General features: G+C 38.0%; 1 pseudogene; it reads left to right on the plus strand.

Annotated features, from left to right (window-relative positions):
- Positions 1-23,236: 23,236 nt before the first annotated feature.
- Positions 23,237-23,336, plus strand: LOC127116577 (uncharacterized; annotated as a pseudogene).
- The last annotated feature ends 4,368 nt before the right edge of the window (positions 23,337-27,704 follow it).

The raw sequence follows: 27,704 nt of genomic DNA on the forward strand, positions 1-27,704 counted from the left end.
AGAGAAGAGGTGAAGAAATAATTTAATGTTAGCTTCTTATCCACTTATGAATATCCTCAATGGGTTACCAACATCGTCCCAGTTCCAAAGAAATATGATAAGGTCAGGATGTGTGTAGACTATAGAGACCTCAATAAAGCGAGCGCAAATGATGACTTTCCTTTGTCTCATATTAACGTTTTGGTCGGTAACATTGCTCAGTACTCCATTTTCTCGTTCGTGGATGGGTTTTCCGGGTATAATCAGATAAAGATGTCTCCATATGACATGGAAAAGACTACTTTTATCACACCTTGGGGAACTTACTGCTACAAAGTCATGTCATTCGGTTTGAAGAATGTAGGGGAAACATATCAGAGAGACATGATAACTCTCTTTCACGATATGATCTATAAAGAGATTAAGGTTTACATAGACAATATCATTTATAAATCCAAGACTGAAGATGAGCACTTAGATCATCTGAGGAAATTATTTGTGGAACTCTGAAAGTTCAAGCTGCGGTTGAATCCTGCAATGTTCACCTTTGGGGAGTAAACTTTTGGGTTTAATTGTTAGTCAGAAAGACTTTGAAGTTGATCCCGATAAAGTTCGAGCAATTCAAGACATGCCATCTCCCAAAACAGTAAAGGAAGTTTGTGGCTTCATGGGTCGACCCAACTACATCTCAAGGTTTATCTCCCATCTGACGACTACCTTTGAACCGATTTTCAAGTTGAGAAAGAATCAATCGGTCATTCGGAACGACGATTGCCAAGGGGAATTTGACAAAATAATAAATACTTGCAAGAACCACCGATCTTAATACCATATGTTATGGATAAGACCCTTATTATATATCTTACTGTATTGGATGAATCGATGGGATGTGCACTTGGTCAACATGACGATACAGGTAGAAAAGAATATGTCATTTACTATCTGAGCAAAAAGTTCATTGAGTGTGAGACCATATACTCACTCCTAAAAACAACCTGTTGTGCTCTAGCTTGGGTTGCTCGACGCCTAAGACAATACATGGTTTGCCACATTACTTTATTGGTATCCAAAATGGATTCAATTAAGTACGTATTTAAAAAGCCTGATGCCACTGCAAGAATTGCACGATGGTAAATGCTACTGACTGAGTACGACATCCAGTATGTTACCTATATAGCCATCAAAGGGGAGTGTGTTATATGACTATCTAGTTGATCAACCTGTTGAGGGTTATCAACCAATAAGGTTTGACTTTCCAGATGAGGACATCTTGTTTATTAGAGATTATGAAATTATAAGCCCTGACAAAGGACCCGAGCCAGGATCGTGATGGACGCTCGTGTTCGACGGTGCTTCAAATGCTCAAGGTCGTGGGATTGGGGCAATCATCACTTCTCCAACTGGTTTTCACCTTCCTTTCACTACAATATTATGTTTTGACTACACCAACAATATGGCATAATATGAAGCATGTATCTTCAACATTGAATCAACCATTGATCTGAGAATCAAAATCCTTGAGGTTTACGGAGATTCAGCTCTGGTAATTAGTCAGATCAAAGGAGATTGGGGAACTCATGATAACAAGCTAATTTCATACAAGAAGTGTGTCATGAAGTTGATTCCCTACTTTGATGATATCACTTTTCATTATATCCTTAGGGAAGAGAATCAACTAGCAGATGCTTTGGCTACCTTGGCATACATGTTCAAAGTCAAGTGGAAAAACGGGGCACCCTCCATAACAATTGAACACCTGGATAAACCTTCATATTGTCTAGCAACTGAGGAAGATTCTGATTATCAACCTTGGTTCTACGATATTAAAATGTATCTAAAGAAACAAGAGTATCCAGAGAATGTGTCCATCACTAATAAGAAGACTCTGAGAAAGCTCTCTGTTAATTTCTTCTTGAATGGAGATGTGTTGTACAAAATGAATTATGACTCTGTTTTACTCAGATGTGTGGGTAGACACAAAGCAGACACGATCATAAAATCCATCCACGAAGGATGTGAAGGGATCCACGCTAAAGGGCCTGTTATGGCTAAAAAGAACCTTCGAGCTGGCTATTACTGGAAAATAATGGAGGTTGATCGTTACAACTTTGTCAAGAGATGTCAGAAGTGTCAAATCTATGCTGAAAAATTCCATATGCCACCAACTCCATTAAATGTCTTAATTTCTCCTTGGTAATTCTCTATGTGGGGCATTAATATGATTGGAATGTATAGTGGTAAATTCATGATCATCAAGCTATGGATAAGCTAGTTTCAAAGGGAAAAGGGGAAAAGGGGAAAGTACGAACAAAACCCAAAAAATAAGAAGTTTTCAAATCAAAACTAATAAAATGCCAGAGATTACAGGTAAGGGGGTTGGTTACATAGAGGGAAGGTGTTAGCACCTAAAGTATCCTAGGTACTCCTAGGGAGCCCTTTTTTGTGTGCATATGTATTCTTGTACAAATGACGTTAGCAAGAAAATAGAATGGTGGTATGAGAAAATAATTCACTAATTATATTTTTGTGTTTGACAAGACCTTCAGACTTGTGCCTACGTACCAACATAAAAATGAGGGATCAAAACCTCGTAGTTCGTGGTATAAATTTCAAAGTGGATACATTGCTTTTAACAAAATTTAAATTTGAAAGGCACAAAGGCCTAAAAATGGATTGAATGAGTTAGTTATTTTTGGATTTTGAAAATTTTAAGTCAAGTATAGTTCAGTTTATTTACAAATTTGATTAAGAAAATAAGTTTGAAAATGCAATGGCATAAGACCAAAGTTTCTAGTTTGTAAAAGTGGTCAAAGTTTAGAAATCAACAAACACAATCAAAGAAGTTTTTTTTAAAAGGAGGGAGAGATTTTGAAATTTAAGAATGAGGGAGAGATGAAGAGACTAATCCTAAGCATAAATTTAAGAGTTGAGAGTTGAAAAGATCTGACTAATGGGCTGCAATCCAATAAACAAGAATGTCATATAGAAACCCAAATTCCCTTGGACTTTTAGAATCAAGCAACAAACAATGCATAAAATTTCAACTTGAAGAGCAAGGCATCAAATAAAGATATCCACATCCAAGCTTAGCAACTCCATGATCTTCTTCAAATTTGCCCATGTAGCAGATGAATTTCACAATGCCACAAGTCACAGGTTCAAAATAACAACTTCACAATGATCATGTTGCATATGAACTCAAATGGATCTTCAATGATTTATCAGATGAAGTTTCAAATCACAAGCACTTGGTTCCACGAAAGTTGGCATTGGCCAAGTCCTTTTGCATAGGGAGTAATGCCTAAATTCTAAGTCCAACAGTCTCAGATCAAACCAATAGTCCACACAAGGTGTTTTTTAGGGTTTTTGTTCTTATTATGTACATTAATGGTCAAAGACCACACAATCAAACACAATATACACAAACAAAAATATATCACAAAATATGGTCCAAATGGATAAAGTAAAAAAAATGACATTAACATAAACAATTAGAATGACATGAATAATGGCAAATGAATAAGGCTTAAAAAATAAAGTGCATTAAAGTAAATGACTTGAATTAAATGTTAGTTGTTAATGAGTTAGAAGTTAGTATTGCTTTTGCTTTGCTTTTGTTTTAAGTCATTCTTTGGAGAACACTCAACCCACTTATCATAAACATAGATCCTTGAACCAAGGCATCTTCCAAAGGAAGTAAAAAAGGCCAAGTTTCCACACAATACCATGAAAGAGGGGAGACTTACAATCTCACTAACTAGAATACTATACCTTTTGTGTCAAAATTTAGCGCTATGTTAAGCAATCATAATTGGACTTATGTAGAAGTCACAATTATTTGAGGTCGGGCAATAGAATTTTGGTGTTAATGCATGTTGGAGACATAATATAATGGCCTATACTCATAAAACATACCACACACAAAAAGAATATGCAAAAGTGATGGCCTAATCTCATCCATACTTATGTTGATTTTGCAATCAACTAGCCTTAGGATATAGAGATATCATATGATCATGACACAAATGCATAAAGAAGGGGAATGAGATGAAGTGGGAGGGGTGGTAAATCAAACTCAAATTGGACAAAAGAGGACTTTTACCAAATTAAGACCATTCATTCATTTTGGGAGATGGGATGTACATTCCATCAATCCCCTAAATCCAATGATCATTACTTAACAAAGTCAAATCAACTTTGACCAAGGCCCAACAACACAAGTCAAACTTACACAAATCAATCAAAATGGCTCAACACAATTATTTGGCATTTATTCAATTAAAAATACTAAAAATAAGGCATTCATTTAAATATGGTTGGTCAAATTCCTAAAGCCTCATCAAAACACCAAAGAAATGGCCATGAGATTTATCATAGGTCAAACTGTTGGTGTAAGCCCTAGAGGCCAATACTTTTGGTACTTGTATCGAATTATTTATTAATAATAAAAGGCATTTTCTTTATTATGGTTGATTAATAAAATCCCTAGAATAGATAGTCCGTTTAATGTATTAAGTGTGACTTAATCATGAGAACACATTAAACATAAGGGCATTGTTCTTAAAGTATCCGTAGTCGAGCTTTAATGTGATGTGGGATAACATTAAAGCATTAAGACTATTATGTTCGTAGATTGATGATCACATCTCATGGATCATGGATAAAGAGTTATCAAGTCTTAAATATAGGTATGAATATTAGGAGTAATATTTATACCGGATTGACCCGCTATGAGAATACTATATAGAAAGTTATGCAAAGTGTCATAAGTTATTCTCATGGTGATAATAGTGTATACCACTCTTCGACCTGAAACCACTATGGATCCTAGATGTAGAGTCGAGTGCTTTATTGCTGATCCAACGTTGTCCGTAACTGGATAACCATAAAGACAGTTGATGGGTACTCCACGAAGCATGCTGAGGGACATGAGTGTCCTAGATGGAATTTGCCAATCCTGCGTAACAGGATAAATGTCTATGGGCCCAATATTGAACTGGACAAGGGTGACACGGTCTATACCTTGTGTTCAATATAGACATAAGGGCAAAGGGGTAATTATACACATAATTATTATCACAGGAGGTTTTGTCAGATCACATGACATTTTCGTGACTTGGGTAGCAGTGATGTGTTGCTAGATACCGCTCACTGTTTATTATGTTAAATGCGTGATTTAATATAATTGCCAACGCCGCGAAAACCTATAGGGTCACACACAAAGGACGGATTGATGAGAGATAGAATAATTAAGGAACACCGTAAGGTACGGTGCACTTAAGTGGGAGACGAAATATGGTAAGGTACCAAATACTTAAGTGATTTTGGCATATTATGAGATATGGTCCAAAATGCACTTAAGTGGGCTTTTTGGCTTGAAGCCCACACAAGTGGTTCTATAAATAGAACCCCTTGGGTAGAAGCATTGTGACTCCATTCCACTTAGACAGAAATTCAAGTAGAGACTTGGAATTTTGTTTCCCTCTTTCTCTCACTCAAAGCCTTCATTCATAACAGCTAGCACTGCGATTGAAGGAATCCGTTCGTGTGGACTGAGTAGAGACGTTGTCATCGTTCAACGTTCGTGATCGCCCCGTGGATCTGTATCAAAGGTTTTGATCATTATCAGAGATCTGCACCAAAGGTTTGAATCGCCACAAGAGGTAACGATTCTATCACTGATCATGCCCATTCGTAAGGATCACTAAATGGAGAAATTTTTAAATTCCGCTGCGCCTTGGATGGCTATTCTCCAACACAAACAAGGTCAAAGAACCTTGGAGAAAAAATTTCAGAATTTTTGAAAACTTAAAAGTATTTTTAAACAATTAAAAATAATCACAAAATCTATTAAATCATGAAAAGTATTAATAATGATCCAAAAAATAATTTTAATTCAAAATATGAAAGAGGATTTTATTTTAAAAAAATTGGTGAAACTCTCACATTTTTTGGATCAATATAAAAATTAATATGAATTAATGAAAATCAAAGGAATAAAATAAAAATCAGAAAATACAAAAAAAAGTGGACCACTTAATCTCCCTCATTAATTGAGGTGGCAGATCAAGTGGACACAAACACGCGTTCCATGATGGAACTTAGTCAGCGCGCCACACAAGTGGTAATCAAAACCAACGCTTGTGATAAAAAACTTTTTAAATGAAATCAATGGCTCTGAACCATGCCACATCACTGCCGAAGCCAAAGGTCGGTCACCTTCTCAGGCGAACCTCGCCGGACTAGTTCAATCATCACCATGATTAAAATGAAAAAGGAGGACATGATCTGGGGAAAAAATGGCATAGAGCACGAATCTGACCTCAATTTTAACTAACTCCAAATATATAGAAAGATATGAGGAGTTGAATTTTGAGGTTTGTCAACGGAGTTGCTTCGGTTTGACCTCAAAGCAACTCAATCTTCTTGCCTACATTGGTAGGACTTTAGACAACCAAAGATCCAAGAGAATTGATGAGAATTGAGTGAGAATTGAAGAGAAGAAAAAATCTGGAAAATACCTTCAATGTTGTGTAGAACTTGATCTCTTTTGCTTCAATTCTTGTTTGATCTTGCTCCAATAGCTTGCAAAAGTGGATTAGGATTGGTACAAAGCTTTGGATCCTGGAGTTTTTTGAACCTCCAAACAGTGATTCAAACTCAATTTTAAGTGAAAATTATCAGGTTTTTCTTTGAATTGTGAGGTTTGAAGAGTGGAGGCAAAGCTGGCGTGCCAGGGTCCTTTGAAATGAGCTCAGAGGGTCTCTATTTATAGCAAATTCAAGTGTTATTTGCACACTTGCAATTTCTTCCAAATTTGGCAATGTCATGTTCAAGCTTGCATGGGCGTGTACAAGCCCATGAAGCAATACACTAAGGTCCAAAACCAACTGAAATGAGGTATGAATCAAGCTTGATTGGCAAGGCAATGTGAAATGATCATTTAAAGTTTTAATTTTACCAATTGATGCAGGCCTATTAACACCATGCGCAACCCTAACAAACCTCGTCCAAAATGAATGAATTAAGACTCTTTGGAAAGCTTAGATCAAGAGGAACAAGTCTTATGTTGAACATGTTTCCATTTGGAACTTGGATCATGATGAATTTTGAGGTGGAAGTTTGGAAATTTCAATATGTTGAAATTTTTTCTAAAAGTTTCAAGTCATATACTTCAATATTCCACCTTGCTTAATTTTTTATGTGAACTCCAAATGAGAAAAGTGTCTTAATCAAAGTTGTAGATATTTAAAATACCTTCAAAATTATCACCAATTTGACATCATTTGGATTTACAATGATAGAGTTATGCATTTTTGAAGTTGAGGAAAATCACTTGTTCAATGGTATTGGTCCAAAATGACCTATAATGTATCCTCATATCACATGCTCATAAAAGTTGATTTAGCTTTCACTCCAAACATAAAAGTTGAAGTAGACATCTTGAATTTGATTGTGACACTTGTAAATCTTTCATCTCATAAAAATTGAGCAAGTTATGGCCTTGGGAAGATGACTTTCAAGTTAGGGTTTAGACAAAATGACCTATAATGTTTCAACATAGAAAATGGCTTTCCAAGCAAAATTAGCTCTAGACCTCAAAATTAAAGTTGTTTGGAATGTCATTTAGAGTAACGTTTCTCTTGGAATAATTTTCATATGATGAAAATTGTAGGAGATAGGGTCTAGGGGGACCCAGTTTTGATCAGATAAATTCATCTGGCCAACCACCATCAACCAACTTGCTAACTTGCAATTCTCTTGACTTTTTAGGCTCATGGTAGATCATATATGCATAATATGATGAATTTTGAAGTGCCTATTGAGAAATTTGATCAATTGATAAGGAAGCTTGTTGAAGAAGTTACTCAAGATACCGAGATAAACTAGGGTTTCCAAGGCAAACCAACTCCAAACTCTTGAAGAAATCTTGATCAAAATAACATGAAAAGATCATTGGGACTCATATATGATGATTAGAGACATTATGGATTATTCCTTGGATGTTTTCTAAGCCATGAGGGGCTTAAACCCTAAATATGAAGTTGATAGATCAATGGGGATCATGCCCTAACTACAAAAGAGTTAGACAAATGCAAAGACATATTTTTGGTATTTTGGTTAGTAAAATGATAATATACAAGTATGATACAATCACATGGTGCTTGGTGATCTCTCTCCATAGGAACCCAAAGAAAAAGGGGTAAGGAGGATGCCAATGTGTGATCCCAATGCTAATGCATATGATGATATTGCATGAGGGATCTTAGGGTCAAAATTGGGGTCTTACAACTGCCCCTATTTAAGAACATTCTAACTGCGGAGGTGAAGGTTAAAATCTTCATATCGACTCAGTCGAATGGGCTTAAATAACAACATATAGAAACAAATTTTGGTCCCTAAGAGACCTCATGATGCGTATAATATGAATGTAAAAGCAAATTATTTGTGGGGAAATATTGCCACAAAGGAAAAAAAATCAGAGCGACCGAAAGTCCGTATGAGCACAATGCATTCCGTAAGAGAAGCTCATCGGGGAAACAAAGACTATGGGGGGAATAAAAAAAGGTTATGTATAGGTCATGCTATGACTTAAAACTGCTGGGTGACTAGAGAAATTCCATAAAATGGAAAGACTTAGCCGGGGAAATAAAAACATCTGTAGGGGAAACGAGTAGATCAGGATAAAACTGAAGTACTTGAATCTTGCAGGAACAACAGTTTCACTAAGGAAATGCGCACTTAACTCAACTGGGGAAGAAATAGACTTCAACATAGGAGGAGCAGAAATTTAATATCCACTACCGGTTACTGGGTAAGGAAATAATAAAGATCTGACAAAGAGGACACCCGTCTTCGGTTAAGATGAACATATCAAGGATGACTCATTAGGAATCACCAGGAGGGAGTATTCATTACCGGTTACTAGGTAAGAATAGCCTTGTTGGAGAAAACTACAGAAATAGGATTTATAACTACCAGTTACTGGGCAGAAGACCAAAGATGAGAATATCCGTCATCTGTTAAGATGAACATATCAAGGATAGACTCAAAGGAAAGAAAATCTGTCATCGGATAAGATGAAGATATCAAGGATAGACTTGTCTGAGGATGTCAAGGAGGATATCCGTCACCGGTTAGGATGAACATATCAAAGATAAACCAACTGAACAAAAAGTAGGAATTACATCTATCGAATGCTGGATAGATAACCATCAAAGAGAAGATCCGTCATCGGTTAGGATGAACATATCAAGGATAGACTCTGTGAGGAGAGAAATAGGAATTATATCTATCATTTACTGGATAGAATACCAAAGAGAAAATATTTGTCACCGGTTAAAGTGAACATATCAAGGATAAACTCTGCATGGGGAAAGAAAAGCAGGATTTATAACTACCGTTTTATTGGGTAGAATACCACAAAGAGAAGGAAATCCGTCATCGGTTAGGATGAACATATCAAGGATAAACTCTCTGGGGAATAAAATAGGGATTACGACTACCTTTTTACTGGGTAGAATACCAAAGATGAGAGTATCCGTCATCAGTTAGGATGAACATATCAAGGATAAACTCAAACAGTGGAAGAAAATATCCGTCATCGGTTAGGATGAACATATCAAAGATAAACTCAAACAGGGGAAGAAAATATCCGTCATCGGTTAGGATGAACATATCAAGGATAAACTTCTTGGGGAAACATAAAAATGATTCCGATGGGGACTCCAATGGGGAGAAAACAAGGGTACTTTTGTTGGGTATTTGGCAAGAAGTAACAAACTGTAAACCAAGAATAATATTACCAGTTACTGGGTAATAAACTCTTAGGGGACCTAGAACATCTATCTAGGTAGGATCTAGAAAGAAACGGTCAAGCGAGACTCGACCAATGATGATATAACTCAAGGGGAGTGGTTCCATCCAAATAATAAAATGGGGAGGAAACCGAAGTACTAATCATCCATGAGGAAACAACTCAGTGGGGAAAGGAGAAAGGTTAAAATCTTTCTGCTTAGGGGGCTGACACTCTATATTTGAGGGAGGACAGACGCCAAACTCGTATGGGGATAAAGTACCGCCATAACAGAGAATAAGAATCACAAGAATGAGTCAACAAGTGTGATGATGCAACCATGAAATTATATGAGTGTATATGTATATGTATATGTATATGTATATGTATATGTATATGTATATGTATATGTATATATGATGATTATGCTGACAAAACGATCGCAAAGGATACAAGGGTGTCGTAGAATTGAATCATCGATACAATTCTCGGTCAATCCACAAAAGAGGGAGACAACTGCTGGAGAAAATAGAAATCAACATCCCAAAGGCTCAACCCTAGCCAGGGAAAGAGGGGATCTGCCGAGGAAAAACCGTTATCGAGTCTGCGGGGAATTTTAGATCAACACCATATCAAATGGGAGACAACCATGCATAGGATAAACACAAACAACTGCTCAGAAACCAGGAGGAAACTATGATTGGGAGCAAATCTGATGGCGATTGACAGGGAAACCAACATTTTGTCAAAATCACGCAAACTGCCGTAACAAAATGTCCATACTCAGCTGAGAATAAATTCGGCTGGGGATAACGGAGAATTACTCGTCCAAACACCGGGTGCTGATCATGCAGATGAGGATGAAAGAAAAATTGCGCCTACTACTTGGGGAGAACCGATAATGCTCCACACTTAGGGCTTACTGCTTTCGAACCACTATTGATAATCGATTGCTTAAAATTCATGCTTTTATATGTTTAAGAAAAATGATTTTGATTAAAACTTTAATTTTCAAAAATGATCATAAGAAAATTTAAAACTATTTGGCTGAAATAAATAAGAGTAGAAATAATTTGGCAAAAGCTCAACTTTATTTAATAGAATGGTAGCCTGTAAATGACAGGACTCCATAGATCTTTACAAAAGTTGAAAAATGGTAATTTACATGGAAAAGAGATACATTAAATACAATGATCACTAACCCTTCTACCAACTCTTGATATCCATTGTGCTCTTGGCGACTGCTGGAGATGATGAACCAGAATCTGATAATGTGCTGAAGATAAGTCTTAAAAACTGAAAATCAGCAGGATGCAGTTACTTGCCATAATCCCTAATCTTTGCATAAATTGCCCCAAGGTGGGGTACTCAATTTATTGGGATAATTCTTTTTGTTTTTTATGTCTCTAATTTTTTCCTGGATTGCCCTTTCGGGTTTTATGTCTCTAATTTTTGAAAAATGGTAATTTACTTGGAAAAAGGGTACATTGAATACAAATGACCATTAATCCTTCTACCAACTCTTGATGTCCACTGTGCTTTTGGCCGCTACTGGGGATAATGCATCACCGTCGACTGTGGTGCTCAACAAAGTCTCCAAATCTGAAGTCAGCAGGATACAGTTACTTGCCATAATCCCTAATTTTTGCATAAATTGCCCTAAGATTGGGGGGACTCAATTTATCAGGATAACTCTTTTCTGTTTTATGTCTCTAACTTTTTTCTGGATCGCTGATTGGTAAAATAGCAAGTGTACTATTTGCACCGATGTATTAATAAAATGAGAATTCTCCCGAGTATCGATCTCGAGGACTGCGTAATAAGTACAAATCTTTACAACAATTCCATTGAACAAAAGATCATAGGGGGTTTGATGATTGTTTTCAAAATGATAAGAACGAGAATAAATTATATAAAGCGTATAAAAAGCTGTTAAATGATATGAGAAAGCATGCTAAGGCAAGATGTGTGAATTGTAACACCCTTCTAAAATACCCCAAATTTTTTTATTAAAACAACAAATATATCAATCAGAGTAAATATGCAATTAAGGGTGTCACACAAACACTTCACACCATTCACCGTAATAACTGTCATGCTCTTTTATTAATTCAAAACATAAAGCATTTGCACAATACGCAGCGGATAGAAATCAAATCAATCATGCAAAACATGTAACACATTACATGTAAAATTATTCAACAAGGTAAAACATCCCGTCCCGATGTTACATCTATCAGAGCATGACCCACTAAGGAGACTACACTAGACTCCAAGCACTAGCTTCTACTCGATCACTGCTCGTTACCTGAAAAATAGTTGTAAGGGTGAGTTCCTCAATCGATATAATAAGCATTATAAAATATCATGTAATGCTAAGTGATCGCTCGACTGTGTGAGTCGAGAATGGGATACAAACTGCAAGTGCACAGTTCTATCGCGTAGTTTTAAAAGATATCGATCCCACAGGGACTTATGAATCGATGTACCGTTATCTAAGGTTACTACGTAAATCTAAGGTGAAAATGTTTGATTGTTTGGGGAAGGGAGCTAAGAGCTAAACTAATATCTAGATTAAATATCAATAAAACGGATATCGGTATGTAGTTCGTCAAAGCTAGGGAATCAATTCCTTGTCGGTCTCTCGGTTTTAAAATAAATCGTTTCGACTAACTTTATTGGTTAAAGGTTTTATCTCAAACTCTCGCTCTGTTGAAGAAACCATGATCTTATGTTAATGTTGCTGTCACTTATAATTAAGTCAAAAATCATATTTTGAAAACAATAAAGTTGCAGAAACTCTTTTTAAGAAAATACTGACCGTTTTAAACACCCTTATCTCAAACTTTCGCTCTGTTGACTTAGGTTATACAATTAAATCTAAATGCTTAACTCTCGTCCTCACATTCAATCTTTAAAAATACTTTTTGGAAAAAGGTCAGAATTTAATTAATTCTAAAACTTGCTCTCGCCCTGAGATAGATTTAATGACTAACTTACACTGTCCAGTTAAAACCTCAAACTCTCGCTCTGTTGGTTTCAACTTCTTTATGTCTTTTACTTTTGTAAAAAATCTTGTTATTAAACCTGTAAGTTAAGACCATAAAAAGATTGATTCTAATTTTAAGTTTGAATAGACCGACTTAGTTTTGATCCCTCTTTCTGCTTACTTTACATACCGATACCTAGGCAAATTAGCCAGACATGCTAAATAAATAAGAATCTATATCATGCATAAACAGACTCATTCCAGGCATGCAATGTAAATAAACAGTAGAATAAAGCATAAAAATTAAATAACAATTAAAGAACCTGAATGCGTAATACAATGGTCTTGAACACTCCACCACAAGCCGGTAGGATTTGTTCTTCGATTCTTCAATTAAACAGTAAATTAAATCAAGGAAATAAAAAAAACTCGAAAATAACGTAAGGTTAAATCCGGTATAAAGTTGCCCAGTAGTTTCCGGTGTAGAAACTACTACGCGAAAAATATCTAAAAGCTAAGAACGGGGAAAATAAATTGCAAGGGAAAAAGAAAACAAAGCTTGCAAAATAAAATAAATAAAGTGAACGATGCTGGAAAGGAAGAAAAATAGGCAAAGGCGTGAAAAAATAAATTTGGCAGAGCTTCCGCAAGACTGAGCGTGCAAAAACTGTGTGTCTGGAAGTTCCCAATTTGCTGCTATTTATAAGCTGCTGGTGTAACCACTTTTCAAGGGTTTCCGCGTGCATGGTAGTAGGCTTCCGAGGGTTAAGCGTGAGTGGAAGTGGGCTTCAACGTGGTCAGTTGAGTTCCTTGCGCCAAAAATATAGAGGACTGGTGTGACGTTCGTCACACCATGTGTGACGTCCGTCACAAGGCTGCTTCGCGTGAAGCTCGTCACGCGTCCTGTGACGTCCGTCACAGGCACAGCATTGGTGACTTGTGCGCTTTGGGCTGGGCTTTGGCCTTTGGTTCCTTTTCTCTCCTTTTTGTTGCTTTTTACCCCTCCTTTTCTTCCCTTTTTCACTTTTGCTTCAAAATGGGTACCTGATATAAATAGAAAAGAAATACTGCATAATATCTGATAAAATGGGATAAATTAGCGTAAATGATAAAATAATTTAATTGAATTAAGTCTTAAAAAGCGATATAATTTCGTGTTATCAAACTCCCCCATACTTAAATCTTTGCTTGTCCTCAAGCAAAATTCAGTATAGAACTTGTTAAAAGTTTTAGCCGGATGAAATTTTAAAGCACACATCAATTCGTACTAGGTTGCCAATGGATTTTTGTTTAGGAGGACTTGAGTTTAATCTTGACATCAACAACTACCGTTACAACTTAGATAACCCTACCTTATGCCGATCGGTTCAAGTACCCTATGATAGCTATCCTGGTTCCTTTAGTCTTATTTTGCCCGTTTTCATTCTAGCGAAATCACATTAAGCCCTTTATCCTTTCGCGCACATAGTGGAGTAACCGGTTAGTGACTATGATCCGCTTTTAGCTAGAAGTTCTGGTACATAAGTCGGATAACTTCATTATTCAGTCCATTGCAAATTGCGGGGGATCGAACCGTAGTCCGCCCTACCAAGTTCAGTACCAGATTCCTACTGAACCAATTCATAATGGATCTTTCGTATTGTGCTTTTGCATGATCTGCAACCTTTAGGTTAAATGATCTGGTAAGGATCACCTAGTTTAATTTTCTTAGGTTACTTTGGGGATCATTCACTTATATTCATCGGCTCTCCACGTAGTTTGCTATTAAGATGGTGCTGACTTCTGTATAAACTACTTGGGGTTGCCATAGAACTAAAAGTTCAAGGAATCGGTATAATAGGTACTTATCCTGATCTAACATATTGAGGTTCTCAGAGCGTTGTTATGGTAATGATTTTGTTTTGATTTCACTCAAATTTTATAAAGTAGGCGACCTTTATACTTATTGGGTGTGTTAAAATTTTTGTTATGGCTCAAGAAAGTTGAGGGAAATAGATAATAGAAACTTTCACATTCAGGACTTAACTTAAAAAAAATATTTTGTTTTTATAAGGAAATAACAATGAAAAGGGAGAGTACAAACTTGAAACAAAGATGAGAATGGAAAGAATAATTTCCCCCCCATACTTGAACTAAACATTGTCCTCGATGTTTGAAGGGAAAGAAATACAAAATATAAAGGAAAAAGAAAAATACAACTAAGGCTGCCTTCCACCTCTGGTTCTTGGTCCTGGTGATCTTTGACGCATGTCTAAGCTGTCGAATCTGCTAAACAACTCAGTAAACCGCTGGTCGGTTATGGCATTCCGAGCATCCTGTTGCTGTTGCATTTGACGCATCATCTGCATCATCTCTGTATTCTGTGCCTGCATTCCATCGATAGCATCCATAATGTCATCGTTGGTCGCAGGCCTTCGTCGTCGGCGACGTTGGGAGGATGGGCCGGCTGCATTACTGGAAGGGTTGAGCGGGACTGACGGTTGTGTTGGCGGATGATCACCTTGTTCCATTTCTTCAAACTCATCTGTTTGCTGGTTTGTTTGTGAAGGGTCGGTGGTTTCAGGAGCGCTAAGATCGTAGAGGTGGCGGTTCGGGTTTGTGACATCGGTTAGGGTGGTATTGGGTAGCACAACACTTGGGACAGCTTGGTTGTTCACCATCAGATAATAGCCTCCGCCTACTCTGTTTTTGATCAGGCGGCTGGAGCGACAATAGCTGATATCCATAGACAGGGGTGGTAAGGATTCTAAAGTTTGGAGTTTATCCCCTAGGTTCAGGCCAAGTGCTATGGAGGTTATTAATCCACCAATTATGAATGGTTGCCGGCCTCTAGCACATAAGGTGCGGATATGATGAAGGAGAAAAGAGGCGGCGTTTACCGTAGTATCCGATTCGAAAACGCACTGGAGGAAAAAGAGTTCTTTTGAGTTGACCTTACTGTTGTTTGGTCTTCCAAAGAGTGTGTTTTGCAGGATACGGAGAAAATAGCGGATGGTGGGGTTATGGATGTGGGAGAGAAGGAGTTCTTCCCAGTTGTAGGTATTGATACCGGAAATTTTCTTAAATAGGTCGAAAACTAGAACTGTGTTCCAGTTTGAGGTTGGGGGAATTCTGGCATGGAGCAGACCTTCTGTGGGAAATTGCAGCATGGCACTCAATTGGCGTTGGGTTAGAGAGTACTCGGTGTTAAACATACGGAAGGTTGCTGTACCGGTTAGAAATTCACCTTCACCGGCGGGAGTGGTGTAGTCGTAAGAACTTAGGAATTCTAAGGTTAGGGAAGGATAGGTGGGTTGGTTATGGGTGCAAAGGAAGGTTAAATCGGCTCTACGGAGCATCCACTCGATACCTTGGTGTAAGCCCAATTGTTGTAAACAAGTTAAATCGGGGTACCTGGTGGGAGCGACGCCTCGCTGTTGGAAGCGCTCGAATTGCTCTTGCTGATAGTTGTCATCTCCGGATCGGAAGATGATATTTCCGAAATCTTGATTTCCTGCCATTGTGATGAATTTTTGAATGAGTGATTTGGAAGAGAAAAGAATTGTATATTTGATATGAGAGAGTTGTTTGTGGTGAAAGAAGGAAGTTTGGAGGGTATTTATAGGTAAAATGTGGGAGGTGAAAAGAAAGAGTGGTTGAAAAGTAATTAATTGTGGTAAATGAAAAATGAATGGGGAATGTAAAAAGGTGGGGGGTGTAACGTTCGTCTCCAACGGCTCCCTAACGTTCACATGTCTGAGAAGCGTTACGCTCGTCACAAGGCTGTGACGCTCGTAACAGGCACTAAGTGTGCCGCCCGTCATGGGTGGTGTGACGCTCGTCACACTTCCTTTTTGGAAAGGCTTAGTAGCGCTTCACAGAATCACTTGGTAGCGTAATTTAATATTTTATTCTGCTTATGAACGTTTTAGTCTGTAGCTTAATTTAGTATGCATGCTTAATTGCTTTGTATAATAATAATAATAAGTAATAACAGTAGAGCATAATAGGCATTGCAAAATAAATTAACTAAACAGATTCAAATAAAAATTGATCATAATGTATTACAGGAAGGGCAAATAATAAAATGAAATAGAAATAAACATGAATTCAAATAACATTAATGAAAAAATCTAGCCTAAAACTAAATAACTTAGAAAGAAAAATAACTAAATTCCATCTATCTTCGGATCTCTGGCCGGAGGAGTGAAAGAGTTAACGTGATGCCGTAACATACGTAACTGACTTGCCGTGCTGCTCATGTGTTCTAGGACTGCAAGTCTCAAGCTGTGGAAGTCTTCCCTGAGGGCGTTTTGTTCTGACATCAAGGCTTCAATGACGGTTTTAATATCTGTTCCTGGCATATGATGTCGGAGATCAGGCATGGCTGATTCTTCGGTCAGGACAGGCTGAGGAGGAGGATCAATATCATGGTAGCCGGATGGAGTCTGAGGGTCAGATTCAGCAAGAGAGATATGGTCAACATAATGCTCATAGTCATCACAAATCTCATAATCCTGGATGGATTCAGTGGATCCAGCAGGAGTTGGGGTTTCATTCAGGTTATAGAGCCAGTTCCTTTGGTTATGAACACTAGTCCTAGGATCGGGCAGGGTGAATAGGCAGAGAACCTGGTTATCAATAACGAGCTCAAACTCATCAGACCCTATGTTTGCTATAAACATAGTGTTGAAGAGGAAAGGTATACTCATAGTGGTAATGCCACAAAAAGGGTTCAGGTCAAGCATAGGCTGACGTAGTCCAATAGCATTACCTATCATAGTTATCAGGCCGCCTATTCTAATGGGTGCTCTCTCATCCTGGATAAGGTGGTCCAAATTAGCTAACATAAAAGTAGCACCGTTTACTGGACGGTTCTGGGAAGCACAAAATATGATGAAGAGTTCATCACGTGAAACTGAAGTACTATTTGGCTTCTTCCCAAATAAAGTGTGGGTCAGGATCTTATGGAAATAGCGAAAAGCCGGGTTATGTATGTTTCCAGAGAGAAACTCATGTTCTTCGGGCTCATCATTTCCAGTCAGCTTACCCCAAAAGTGTTCAAGCTCTCTATATTCAAGAAGTTCTTCCTGGCTTATAGTGAATGTATCAAAGGAGGTAGGAAAACCCAAAAGGTTGGTGAAGTCTCTAGTATTAAATTGGTACTCCATATTGAACATTCTGAACTGGATAAAACCTCTGGTAATTCCTTTTCCATGGCTAGGTAGATAGATTAATGAACTAAGGAATTCTAATGTGAGTCTCCGGTAGGTGGTGAAAGGTCTCAGAATAGGGGAGGTCTCCCATCCTATCTGATTCAGCAAAAACAGGACACTCTGTCTCAGTCCAAGGGCAGTCATAGCCCAATCATCAGCATATAAACTAGGTAGCATCTCTCTAGTGGCTAGTTCTTCAAACCTTCGTTTCTGAGCCATTCCTCTGAACTTGATACCCATACGGTCAAAATGTCCCATCTGGTTAGTGTTAACTAGAGAAAAGAAAACATGAGTTTAAGTCAGGATTTGGCCAAATGCCGAAAGAAGAATAGAATTATTATTAATATATATAGATATATTTTTTTCTTTTTGAATAAATCAATAATGAATACTAAATAGAAATTAAAAGAATAATTAAGAGAAAAATAGAGAAATGATAATAATAATAAAATAATAAAATAACAAATTAATTTGTGGGTTGTCTCCCACTAAGCGCTTTGTTTAAATGTCGCAAGCTCGACAGAGAAACTGTTAAATATTGTCTATGAGTCCTGGGGGCGTTTCGTCTAAGTGTAGAATTTGCGAATCCTCGTTGGTTTCCGCATAGTGATAATGTTTCAGACGTTGCCCGTTTACGGTGAACGGTTCTGTAGATTGTCCTTTAATTTCTACCGCTCCACTGGGAAAGATTTTAGTGATATGGAAAGGTCCTGACCATCTGGATCGTAGTTTTCCCGGGAATAATTTTAGTCTGGAGTTAAATAAGAGTACTGCGTCGCCTTGCTTGAAGATTTTCCTTGATATACGCTTATCATGCCATTGTTTTGTTCTTTCTTTATAGATTTTGGCATTTTCATAGGCGTCTCTTCTGAGTTCCTCTAATTCGTTTATGTCAAGGATTCTCTTTTCACCGGCGGCTTTATAATTCAAATTTAAATTTCTAATAGCCCAATAGGCTTTGTGTTCTAATTCTACCGGGAGGTGACAGGATTTTCCATAAATGAGCTTAAATGGGGTCGTCCCTATGGGAGTTTTATAAGCAGTTCGGTATGCCCATAAAGCTTCTGGTAATTTCAATGACCAATCTTTCCTTGAAGTGGCGACCGTTTTTTCTAGTATTTGCTTGATTTCTCTGTTAGATACTTCCACTTGTCCACTGGTTTGAGGGTGGTAAGGTGTTGCTATCCTATGTCTCACTCCATATTTAAGTAGTAGTTTTTCGAGTACCTTGGATATAAAGTGCGATCCACCATCACTGACTACTATCCTTGGGATGCCAAATCTCGGAAAAATTATATTTTTAAAGAGTCTAGTTACTACTCGGGTGTCATTAGTTGGAGAAGCTATAGCTTCGATCCACTTTGATACGTAGTCAACCGCCACGAGTATGTACTTGTTACCGAAAGAGGATGGAAACGGTCCCATGAAGTCTATTCCCCACACGTCAAAAATCTCTACTTCCAAAATACCATTTTGTGGCATCTCGTCACGTCTAGATATGTTTCCCGTGCGTTGACATCTGTCACACTCCTTAATAGCCGCATGTACGTCCTTCCATATAGTTGGCCAATAAAAGCCAGCTTGTAGGATTTTAGAGCAGGTCTTGGATGTACTTGTGTGTCCACCATAAGGCGCGGAGTGACAGTGTTGGATTATATTTTCTACCTCTTCTTCGGGTACACATCGACGGAAAATACCATCGGGACCTCTTTTGAAAAGTAAGGGATCATCCCAGTAATAGTGTTTTATGTCATGGAAGAATCTTTCTTCTGCTGGTAAGATAAAGTAGGTGGAACTATTCCGGCAGCTAAATAATTTACTAGATCAGCGTACCATGGTATGACAGATATAGCTAAGGTGGTTTCTACTTGCATGTCGGAGTTGTTCTCTTCCAAAGTAGCTATGAGTTTGTCATACGAGAAATCATCATTAATGGATGTTCTTTCTGGTTCAAGGTTCTCAAGTCTAGAGAGGTGGTCTGCTACTACGTTCTCAGTTCCTTTCTTGTCCTTGATTTCTAAGTCGAATTCTTGTAGTAACAAGATCCATCTTAGGAGTCTAGGTTTAGCATCCTTTTTTGTTAGAAGGTACCTGATAGCAGCATGATCAGTGTAAACTATTATTTTGGCTCCTACCAAATAAGAACGAAATTTATCTAGCGCAAATACTACTGCTAGGAGTTCTTTCTCGGTTGTGGCATAATTCATCTGTGCTTCATCCAGGGTTCTGCTAGCGTAATATATAACATGGAGCTTTTTATCCTTTCTTTGTCCTAAAACAGCACCTACAGCATAATCACTGGCATCGCACATTATTTCGAATGGTTCATTCCAGTCTGGTGTCTGCATAATGGGTGCGGAGATCAATGCTTGTTTAAGAGTTTGAAATGCTTTTAAACAGTTATCGTCGAATATGAATTCAGCATCTTTCATTAATAGTCCGGTTAAGGGTTTAGTTATCTTAGAGAAGTCTTTGATGAATCGTCGGTAGAAACCGGCGTGTCCTAAAAAGCTTCGTACTTCTCTCACGGTTCTTGGGGGTTGAAGATTTTCGATTACCTCTATTTTGGCTTTGTCTACTTCAATTCCTCTGTTCGAGATGATGTGTCCTAAAACAATTCCTTCTTGTACCATAAAGTGGCACTTTTCCCAATTAAGTACTAAGTTTACTTTTACACATCGTTCAAGAACTCTTTCCAGGTTTTCAAGGCATTCTTCGAAACTTTGTCCGTACACAGAAAAGTCATCCATGAATACTTCCATGATGTTTTCGAGAAAGTCGGCAAAAATTGCCATCATGCATCTTTGAAAAGTTGCAGGGGCATTACACAGACCAAACGACATTCGTCTATACGCGAAGGTACCAAAAGGGCATGTGAATGTTGTCTTTTCTTGGTCATCAGGGTGAATTGGTATTTGAAAGAAGCCTGAATAACCGTCTAAATAACAGAAATGTGAATGTTTAGCTAATCGTTCTAACATTTGGTCAATGAATGGTAAAGGGAAATGATCTTTTCGGGTTGCTTTGTTTAGTTTCCTATAATCAATGCATATTCTCCATCCCGATTCGATTCGTTTAGTTATAGTTTCTCCTTTTTCGTTTTCAATAACGGTTATGCCTCCTTTCTTTGGTACAACGTGTACAGGACTGACCCATTTGCTATCAGATATAGGATATATAATACCTGCTTCTAATAACTTGGTTATTTCTTTTTTCACTACCTCACTTAGGATCGGATTTAGTCTTCTCTGGTGTTCCCTAGAGGTTTTACCGTCTTCTTCTAACATGATGCGATGCATACAAATAGAAGGGCTTATTCCTTTAAGATCGGTTATGTGGTATCCTAGTGCGGTTGGATATTTTCTTAAGATATGTAGGAGTTTTTCTGTTTCGAGTCTTCCTAGATCTGCATTGACTATCACAGGTCGTTCAAGTTCTAAGTCTAGGAATTCATATCTCAGATTTTTGGGAAGTGTTTTCAAATCAGGGGTTGGTTTGTTAAGACACTGCGTAGGATCTGGTGTTATTGCTAAGCATTGTTTAGATTTGTCTTCTAAAAGATAGTCTGATGATTTGTCTTCTCCTGACTCTGCTTCTTTTATGCATTCATCGATGATATCCATGAAGTAACATGTATCTTCTATTGCAGGTGCTTTCAAGAATTTGGAAAGAATGAATTCAATTTTCTCTTCACCTACTTCGAAGGTGAGTCTTCCTCGTTTTACGTCTATGATTGCACCGGCAGTTGCTAAGAATGGTCTTCCTAGTATAATAGGTGTAGTATCATCTTCTCTAATGTCCATAATTGTGAAGTCAGTGGGAATGTAAAACTGACCTATGCGTACGGGAACGTTTTCAAGGATTCCTACAGGATATTTGATGGAACGATCTGCTAGTTGTACAGACATCTTGGTCGGTCTTAATTCTCCCATTTCCAGTCTCTTACATATGGATAAAGGCATAACGCTGATTCCGGCTCCTAAATCGCATAAGGCTTTGTCGATGACAAATTTTCCTATGTGACAGGGTATAGAGAAGCTACCTGGATCCTTGAGTTTAGGGGGCATGTTTTGGATTATAGCGCTACATTCGGCAGGGAGTGTAACGGTTTCACTATCCTCAAGTTTCCTTTTATTAGAAAGAATTTCTTTTAAGAATTTAGCATATGAGGGCATCTGCGTAATAGCTTCGGTAAATGGAATTGTAACGTTTAATTGCTTAAGGAGATCAACAAATTTTCTGAATTGGCCTACATCTTTGGTTTTAACAAGCCTTTGAGGGTAAGGTATAGGTGGTTTGTAAGGTGGTGGAGGTACATAAGGTTCCTTCTTTTCTAGGGTTTCCTTATTACTCTCTTCCTTTTCCTTAGGTTCACTTTCCTCAGTAGATTTCTTAGGGTTTTGGTTTTCTATCCTTGGATCAGACGGTCCTTCCACTTCCGTTCCACTTCTTAATATAATTGCATGAGCTTGGCTTCTCGGATTAGGTTGGGGCTGTCCAGGGAATGTACCGGTTGGTGCAGCAGTAGGTGCTTGTTGTTGAGCTACTTGAGATATTTGGGTTTCTAACATTTTGTTATGGGTAGCCAAGGCATCTACTTTGCTTGCTAGTTGTTTAAGTTGTTCGCCAGTGTGTATGTTCTGGTTTAAGAAATCTTTATTGGTTTGTTGTTGGGAAGCTATAAAGTTTTCCATCATGATTTCCAAGTTGGATTTTCTAGGGGTATTATTGTTAGGATTTGGTTTCTGATATCCCGGAGGTATAGATGGGGTTTGATTCGGAGACTGTCCAGGTGCGTATAAAGCATTATTACTCTTATATGAAAAGTTTGGATGATTCTTCCAATTTGGGTTATAGGTATTCGAATAGGGGCTTCCTTGAGCATAGTTTACTTGCTCTGTTTGGATTCCAGTCAAGAGTTGACATTCCGCAGGAGTGTGGCCTTGGATTCCACAGACCTCGCAATTCTGAGTTATAGCAACCACGGCGGTTGGTGGTGATACGTTTAAACTTTCAATTTTCTGGACCAAAGCATCCACTTTTGCATTGACGTGATCAAGGTTACTTATCTCGTACATGCCAGTTTTCGGTTGAGGTTTTTCCACTGTTGTTCGTTCGGTTCCCCACTGATAGTGGTTTTGGGCCATGCTCTCGATAAGCTGGTAAGCATCAGCATAAGGTTTGTTCATTAGTGCACCACCTGCAGCGGCGTCTATTGTCAACCTTGTATTGTATAAGAGACCATTATAAAATGTGTGAATTACTAACCAGTCTTCCAAACCATGGTGTGGGCAAAGTCTCATCATGTCTTTGTATCTTTCCCATGCTTCGAAAAGAGACTCGTTGTCTTTTTGTTTAAATCCGTTTATCTGGGCTCTTAACATAGCTGTTTTGCTTGGCGGAAAATATCGGGCAAGAAAAACTTTCTTCAACTCGTTCCATGTGGTGACTGAGTTGGAAGGAAGAGATTGAAGCCATCTTCTAGCGCTATCTCTTAATGAGAAAGGAAAAAGACGAAGTCGAATTGCCTCTGAAGTGACACCATTAGCTTTAACAGTATCAGCATATTGAACAAATACGGATAAATGAAGGTTTGGATCTTCGGTAAGATTTCCAGAGAATTGGTTCTGTTGCACAGCCTGCAACAGTGAAGGTTTAAGTTCAAAGTTGTTTGCTTCGATTGCGGGCGGAGCAATACTTGAATGCGGTTCATCTTGCGATGGAGCGGCGTAATCTCTAAGAGCACGAGCTGGTTCTGCCATCTCGGTTAAAGAAGGAAAAATGTTTTTGATATCAGGAAGGTTTATAGGAGGGAGATTGTTTTCAGCACGATATTCCCGAATTCGTCGTAAGACTCGGAGATATAGTTCGATATCGTTGATTCGTAAATAGAGCGGTTCGCCTTGAGAGCGAGTGCGTGGCATACAAATCAACGAAAGAAAGAATAGAAGGAAAAAGAAACCTTAGTCTCTACAGCGTAACGGAAGAGTTACGATATCGATTGAATAAAAGTCCCCGGCAACGGCGCCAAAAACTTGATCGCTCGACTGTGTGAGTCGAGAATGGGATACAAACTGCAAGTGCACAGTTCTATCGCGTAGTTTTAAAAGATATCGATCCCACAGGGACTTATGAATCGATGTACCGTTATCTAAGGTTACTACGTAAATCTAAGGTTACTACGTAAATCTAAGGTGAAAATGTTTGATTGTTTGGGGAAGGGAGCTAAGAGCTAAACTAATATCTAGATTAAATATCAATAAAACGGATATCGGTATGTAGTTCGTCAAAGCTAGGGAATCAATTCCTTGTCGGTCTCTCGGTTTTAAAATAAATCGTTTCGACTAACTTTATTGGTTAAAGGTTTTATCTCAAACTCTCGCTCTGTTGAAGAAACCATGATCTTATGTTAATGTTGCTGTCACTTATAATTAAGTCAAAAATCATATTTTGAAAACAATAAAGTTGCAGAAACTCTTTTTAAGAAAATACTGACCGTTTTAAACACCCTTATCTCAAACTTTCGCTCTGTTGACTTAGGTTATACAATTAAATCTAAATGCTTAACTCTCGTCCTCACATTCAATCTTTAAAAATACTTTTTGGAAAAAGGTCAGAATTTAATTAATTCTAAAACTTGCTCTCGCCCTGAGATAGATTTAATGACTAACTTACACTGTCCAGTTAAAACCTCAAACTCTCGCTCTGTTGGTTTCAACTTCTTTATGTCTTTTACTTTTGTAAAAAATCTTGTTATTAAACCTGTAAGTTAAGACCATAAAAAGATTGATTCTAATTTTAAGTTTGAATAGACCGACTTAGTTTTGATCCCTCTTTCTGCTTACTTTACATACCGATACCTAGGCAAATTAGCCAGACATGCTAAATAAATAAGAATCTATATCATGCATAAACAGACTCATTCCAGGCATGCAATGTAAATAAACAGTAGAATAAAGCATAAAAATTAAATAACAATTAAAGAACCTGAATGCGTAATACAATGGTCTTGAACACTCCACCACAAGCCGGTAGGATTTGTTCTTCGATTCTTCAATTAAACAGTAAATTAAATCAAGGAAATAAAAAAACTCGAAAATAACGTAAGGTTAAATCCGGTATAAAGTTGCCCAGTAGTTTCCGGTGTAGAAACTACTACGCGAAAAATATCTAAAAGCTAAGAACGGGGAAAATAAATTGCAAGGGAAAAAGAAAACAAAGCTTGCAAAATAAAATAAATAAAGTGAACGATGCTGGAAAGGAAGAAAAATAGGCAAAGGCGTGAAAAAATAAATTTGGCAGAGCTTCCGCAAGACTGAGCGTGCAAAAACTGTGTGTCTGGAAGTTCCCAATTTGCTGCTATTTATAAGCTGCTGGTGTAACCACTTTTCAAGGGTTTCCGCGTGCATGGTAGTAGGCTTCCGAGGGTTAAGCGTGAGTGGAAGTGGGCTTCAACGTGGTCAGTTGAGTTCCTTGCGCCAAAAATATAGAGGACTGGTGTGACGTTCGTCACACCATGTGTGACGTCCGTCACAAGGCTGCTTCGCGTGACGCTCGTCACGCGTCCTGTGACGTCCGTCACAGGCACAGCATTGGTGACTTGTGCGCTTTGGGCTGGGCTTTGGCCTTTGGTTCCTTTTCTCTCCTTTTTGTTGCTTTTTACCCCTCCTTTTCTTCCCTTTTTCACTTTTGCTTCAAAATGGGTACCTGATATAAATAGAAAAGAAATACTGCATAATATCTGATAAAATGGGATAAATTAGCGTAAATGATAAAATAATTTAATTGAATTAAGTCTTAAAAAGCGATATAATTTCGTGTTATCACTAAGTAAATAACACATTAATCACCCTAATCATATCACACATTCGGTAACGGCAACCTCCACTCAAACATCATAATCATGCTCAACATAAACATCAAAACACACGTATAATATTGGAACACATCCATTCATATTATACACAATACATACATTATGCAATGAGACTCCATGCATGCGGTACCGACCATTCGTGAACATATAGTTCACCTCACCGATCAAATCCAGATACAGCTACCAAGCCCACTAGTCCCACTCATTTGAGACCTAGTGACTCACTCACTAATTCCTCACCACGGGAATTAGCTACCACCCCAAGGGCCATGCTATGCACGCTAATTCACCTAGCATGCAAACATCAACAACAATCCATAATGACTAACTCACTAATTCCTCACTATGGGAATTAGCTACCACCATAAAGACCACAATATGCATGCTAAATCACCTAGCAATGCAAAATCATCAACAATAATCCACAATGGACATATGCTCACACTCTAAGCCATAAACAGTCCATTCACAATTGCATACATAACATATACATTCACAGCATTATGCATACCATCATACATTCATCAACACACGTATCAAAACATCATATCATGTCAAATAATTAATCACAGTATTAGCACCCTCCACTAATACCTATACTGCTCAAAACAGCGGGAATTAATCCCTATTACGTCATACGCCAATATAGGCCAAACACCAATTATGCACACATTATTCAAATATTAATTTTCCCAATTTCCAACAGTGTTAACCGGTTAACGCCCTGGGTTAACCGGTTAACGCAACACAGAACACGTTTTCTGGCAAAACTCAACAGTGTTAACCGGTTAACGCCCTGGGTTAACCGGTTAACGCAGACAGAACAACAATATTTTCACAACTCACAACAGTGTTAACCGGTTAACGCCCTGGGTTAACCGGTTAACGCAAGCAAAACAGCAATACCTCACAATTCCTAACAGTGTTAACCGGTTAATACCCTGGGTTAACCGGTTAACGCAAGACAGAAAGCTGTTCCTGCGCTAACACGAAGCAGAATGCAGAATTCTCCGCATTTTCCGCCGTTGGAGGACTTCCGGACCTCCGATTCCGATTCCGTAAAAAGCTATACGTTTGGGAAATCATAACTCACACAAATACAGATTCAATTACAGCTTTAACACAACTTATTCAACACAATTTTTCAGTACTCATCATCCCAATTAGGGTCAATTCAACGGTTTATCACTACCCATCACATGTTAACCCATAATACCCATTAAACAACGATAAACCCCCCTTACCTGAGTTAATCCGGCGAATCTTTAAGCTTCAAGCTTTTCTCTTCTCCAACCTTCTTCCTCTTGCTCTGTCTCTTTGCCCTTTTTCCTCTTTTCAGCCGCTTCTCTGCTTTTCACGTGAAACCCTTTCTTTACTAAATGAGACTCTTTTTCTTATTTCCAACTTATATACCAACTCCAAATTATTTTATTCCAATAATAATAATAATCCAATAATTCCAATTATTTAATTAAATTAATAAATATAATATTAACTTAAATTAAATAATTATCTTATTTTTATCGGGGTGTTACAACTCTCCCCCACTAAAAGAGTTTTCGTCCTCGAAAACATACCTCAAGCGAATAACTCTGGATAGGACTCCTTCATCTGACTCTCAAGTTCCCAAGTCACATTGCCACCTGCTGGTCCTCCCCAAGCTACCTTTACCAAAGCAATCTCTTTACCCCGCAACTGCTTCAACTCTCGATCCTCGATCCTCATAGGTGATGTTTCAACAGTCAGGTTATCTCTCACCTGTACATCATCTACTTGGACCACATGCGACGGATCAGGAATGTACCTCCTCAACTGAGACACATGAAAAACCTCATGCAAATTCGCAAGCGACGGCGGTAAAGCGATACG

Source organism: Lathyrus oleraceus, chromosome 1 (genome assembly GCF_024323335.1).
Source record: "Lathyrus oleraceus cultivar Zhongwan6 chromosome 1, CAAS_Psat_ZW6_1.0, whole genome shotgun sequence".
NCBI classification, from domain to species: domain Eukaryota; kingdom Viridiplantae; phylum Streptophyta; class Magnoliopsida; order Fabales; family Fabaceae; genus Lathyrus; species Lathyrus oleraceus.